Below are 5,104 nucleotides of genomic sequence, written 5' to 3'. Positions count from 1 at the left end.
CTTTCCCTTTGGGCTGCTTCACATCACCTCTGACATTATACTATATCTGATACTCTAGCTGACTCTAAGGCCACTGCCTGTCCTCTCCCACTGGAATGGAAGCATCAGGAGGTCAGGGGCCTCGCAAGTCTCCATTCCCTGTGTCTAGAATAGAAACCTGGGCATGGCACGAGCTCAACCAGTATTTCATGACCAATTGCGTTAGTCCATTCACTAAATATTGACTAGTGGATGTCCCACAATGTGTGTGGAGTCCTGTGCAGGGCATGAATAACAATCAGATGTACAGTTTATGGAGAGCTGGGTGCAGATGCTGTGCCATGTATGTGTTTCACATCCATCATCGTGTTGAACCAGGGATCAGTGGGTCTGGTGGTTAGAAAGCTGGGCTCCACTGTCCAAATGCCTGGGTTCAGTTCTGGCCCCAGCACTTGCTAGGTCTGTGACCTCAGGTAAGTTGTTCAGGCCCCCCACTGCGTCAGTTTCCTCATCTGTAAATCCCTCTTATCTGGGGATGCCACTAGTACCTGTCTCATTGGGATGTTGCCCAGATTAGTTGAGGTCATGCCTGTAACACACTTAGAAAGATGCCCTGCGCGGGATACAGGCTCAGCAAAGGCAGCCGTCACTCATCCTTACAGCAGCCCTACTAAGCAGGAACCGCTAGGATCCCCATTTAGCAAAGCAGGAAACTAAGCCAGCTTGTTAGCAGACAAAGCCGAACGAGGCCCACCCTGCCCCTCGGGGGTTTGCAGTTTAGGGTAGAGGAGGAGACAACAGTACAAAAAGCTCTGCTCTGCCTTGCGCTGCGCTTAGAAAAGTCAAATGCAGACAATACAGTTCATTTGCACCGCTCAGTTCCCAGTGCTGACAGAGGGACTGACTCCAAAGCCTACGCCCAGCTCACAAAACTATATTCCATGACTTCCAGAATGCCTTGGACTGATCTGTGTCATTTCGAGAGAATCCCAGTTATGCAAGGGCGCTTGGGGTGTGACCTCAGCATCATGTGATGGTAAGCATCTTACACAAGTAGCAGGATGTTTGAAGAGTGCTCTGTGAATGGAAAAGTCTCCAGTAATAATATCACAGCCCAGGAGCATCCCCAGTGATGGTGTAGGGTGGGCATACTGTTCCAATTCGTTCACAGGCTAAATTCAGTTATGGGTTTCCTGGCGTCTCTAGCTAATGTCCATTCATACATAGACTTCCATTTCTGCTGTAAGAGTGCTGAGCCTGGGGACTGAGACGACCGGCAGCAGAGTTCCCACGTGCTTCTTATTCCTTAAGCGGAGGTGAAATGCTCCATGCAAGGTGAGGCTGTTTGCTACAGCCTCACCTAAGAGAAGCTCCAGGCCCTGCACAGCAGGCTGGAACCTGCCTTAGACTAAGGCCCAAGATGGGTAGTCATTACCCGGCCCTGGGCTTTGAATCTTGCCGATGGTGGTATTTATATTCTTAAAACCTGGCTGAGCAGGCAGGCATTTCACTGGGGTGGACCTCGTTTGAAGAGTGTAGTCATCAGCTAACAGTGTCTGCAGATGATTTCATGGAGACCACCTGGGAGATGGCCAGGGGCTTGGTCTCCTCTTTAGTCCTCAAGGTCACCGATGGCAGTGGGCATTAATGGGCCAAGGACTGGGGAGAGGAGGTAAGGGTTAATAATAGTTGTCAGTGTGGATGGGTACTTCCTGTGGGCCATACGGTGCGCACGGCGTATTTATAAGACTCATGAATAGGAAGTATTATCCCCGTTTTACAGAAAAGCAAAGCAAGCCTCAGAGAGGCTAAGTAATCTCAGCAGAGATTACTTGATTCTTGATCTCTGATGTCTGGGGTGGATGATTCCAAATTCCACACTCAGCCTTAATTGGTCCTTAATTCATCCTCTTAGGAAAGCAGGAAAGAAGACAGTCTCTGAGAAGGGGAAGAGGGAGAAGAAATGAGGGGACAGGAGGATCAGGGGAAGAAAGGGTTTCAGGTGTAAAGGAGTGAGGTTGGGTGGCCTTGATGATTTGCCCCAAGCCTCCCAGAGGAGCCCGAGCCTGTTGGGCAGGAGTGTCCGCTGGCAGCCGGCTACGGATCTCCCAGGGCAAGTGACGGAGGTGTGGCACTGAAGCAACTCCAAAAGCCATTCTGTGCGTTCTGCCTCAGGATCAGCAGAACTTTCTAGGTTGCAAGTGACAGAAAACCTAATCAGACCAGCTTAACAGAAAAATAAATATCGGCTCACGTAACATAAAAGTGCAGAGTCGATGGCTTCAGGCAAGGCTGTGTCCCGGTGCTCCAGCCATGCTTCTCTCTGTGCTGTCTCCTTTTCTAGGCAGATGGTCTCTAAGAAAGATGGTGGTCAGCAGCCCCAGGCTTAGATCCAGTGCTCTCAGCAACTCCGGTGGAAAGAAGTGCCTCTCACAAGAGTTCCAACAGGAACTTTAGCACTGAGTGGCATTGATGCTGACTAACCTAGCCTGGGTCCATTTATTGCAAGCTCAGGATGGGCCAATCCATTGCAAGTGCCTTACTTGTTCTAGCCCACTGCATTCTCCTGGACTCAGTGAGGTAAGTGTTGTTCTTACCCCCATTTTACAGAAGGGGAGAAAGAGGCTTAGAGAGACTAAGGAAGGACCTTGCCCTTGATCACCCAGCTAGAGCTGCAGAGCTGGGATCTGTAGGCTCCGGAGGAGACCACACGCAGCGGCTGCGACGCGCTGCCCGCCGGCTGCATCTCCCATGTGTCCCCTCAGTGCTCGTGCCCCTCGTGGCTGAAGACGAGGAGCTTTCATGCAACGTGGGCCCTAAGGCCAGGGCCCCTAGTGAGTTGGGCCTCTCTGGACAATGTAGTGTCTGTCTTGTCCATCCCCAGGGGAAAATCTGGCTGTACTGGACTCTGGAGATGCAGCAAGTGGGGTCTTCACCAGTGTATGTTCCGGAGAGATTTTTTTTACATAGTTTTTTTGCTTGTTTACTTTTTAAAAAATTGAGATGAAATTCATGTAACATAAGTAACTATTTTAAAGTGAACAATTCAGTGGCCTTTAACATAGTCACAATGTTGTGCATCCATCACCACTATTTAGTTCCAGAACATTTCGTCACTCCAGATAGAAACCCCACACCCATTAGGCGTTCACTCCCCATTTCCACTCTTCCCCCAGCCTCTGGCAGCCACAGCTCTACTTTCTGTGTCTACAGATTTGCCAATTCTGGATGTTTCATTTAATCGGAATCATATAGCATACGATCTTTTGTGCCTGGCTTCTCTCACTCAGCATATTATTCTCCAGGTTCATCCCTGTTGTAGCAGGTATCATACTTCGTTCCTGTTTGTGGCTGAATAATATTCCATTGTATGGATATTCCACGATTTGTTCATCCATCCATCGGTTGATAGACATTTGGGTTGTTTCCACCTTTTGGCTATTGTGAATAGTGCTGCTCTGAACACTAGTGTCCAGTGTTTGTTTGGGTCCAGAACTGAATGTGTTTTCAATTATTTTGGGTACATACCTAGGAATGGAATCACTGGGTCATACGGTAGCTCTATGTTTAACTTTTTGAGGAACCGCCAAACTGTTCTGAGGAATTTTCATTTCGGTTGAGTTACAACGTTTATATTAACTACACGCGTTGTTAGTACACAGCTTGATACATTTTTCCAAGTATATGGACCATTTCCATCCCCCTAAGGTGCTTCCTCAGATCTCTTCCCCGGCAGTACCTCTCCTCGTCCTCCCAACATTCTCACCATAGATTAGTTTTGGGACTTTATGGAAATAGATTCGCACAGCACGTTCTCTTCTGTGTCTGTCTTCTGTTTCTCGGCATAATGTCTGTGGGATTCATAAGTGTTGTGTACTGGTTTATTTTTTATTGCCGTGTAGTATTCTACTGTGTGAACAAGCTGTAATTTATCCATTCTATTTCTGATGGACATTTGGGTTGTTTCCAGTTCTCGGCTCTTAGGAACAAAGCTGCTTTAGGCAGTCCTGTGCTTATCTTTTGTGGGGATAGACACACATGCTCCTGCACATGCCACGGGGAGAGTGGCTGGGTCCCGGAGTGGGGCAGGGGCGTGCTTAGTGTTAGTAGCTGCTGCCCAAAGTTTTCCAAAATGTACAACCTACTGTGCTTTCAGGCCAGCAATGCATGAGCTTTCCAGTTGCTCCATATTCTCACCCACACTTGATATATATATATATATTTTTTTCTTTTTTGCGGTACACGGGCCTCTCACTGTTGTGGGCTCTCCCGTTGCGGAGCACAGGCTCCAGACACGCAGGCTCAGCGGCCATGGCTCATGGCCCAGCCGCTCCACGGCATGTGGGATATTCCCGCACCGGGGCACGAACCCATGTCCCCTGTATCAGCAGGCGGACTCTCAACCACTGCGCCACCAGGGAAGCCCGAGCTCTTGATTTTAATACATGAAGAAATTCACTTTGCGGATGTGTCATAACTAGCCCCCCTTGTCGGATATATTTAGATTGTGATTGATCTTTTGCTGCTGCAAAGAGAACTGCATTTAATAACCATGTACAAAAATGGTCTTGCTCCTGTGCAAGGAGAGGTCTCTAGGATTAGTTTCTAGAAGTGGCACGGCTGGGCATGTGAACTTGGAATTTTGATGGATACTCCCAGATGACCCTCCAGAGGAATTGTACCACCAGCAACGTATATGGGAGCCTTGCCAGCATGGCGTATTATCCCAGCCTTAGTCTCCTTGGGGAGGAGGAGGGGGGCAGGGGCGGAAGGGTAGCTTCCAGGGCATCTGGTCCTCTTCAGAGGTTTCAAACTCCTGACGCCCAAGCCAGCAACTTCCGCTGACATCTTATAGATTTTATAGAAAAGTGGATAGCCAATGCCCGTATCCCCGTGGCCTAAGTTCCACCACTAACATTTACTAAACTTGCTTTTCCTCATTACCTGTCCTGCTCGCAGACATTAGTATAAGACAGCCCAATTTTAAAAGTTATTGTGAAAAGTTTTTAGATAAATGCTAAAGTTTCATAGATTGAGGTGTTATAGGACTAGAGTGCAGAGTTATTTTTATTCATTCATTTAGATTTTTGAGCTATGTGTTGTCATAGCCTTCTAGGACAAGTCT

The sequence above is a fragment of the Lipotes vexillifer genome, unplaced genomic scaffold (assembly GCF_000442215.2).
Source record: "Lipotes vexillifer unplaced genomic scaffold, Lipotes_vexillifer_v1.1 scaffold524, whole genome shotgun sequence".
In the NCBI taxonomy this organism is placed as follows: Eukaryota; Metazoa; Chordata; class Mammalia; order Artiodactyla; family Lipotidae; genus Lipotes; species Lipotes vexillifer.
This window is presented reverse-complemented; position numbering follows the sequence as displayed.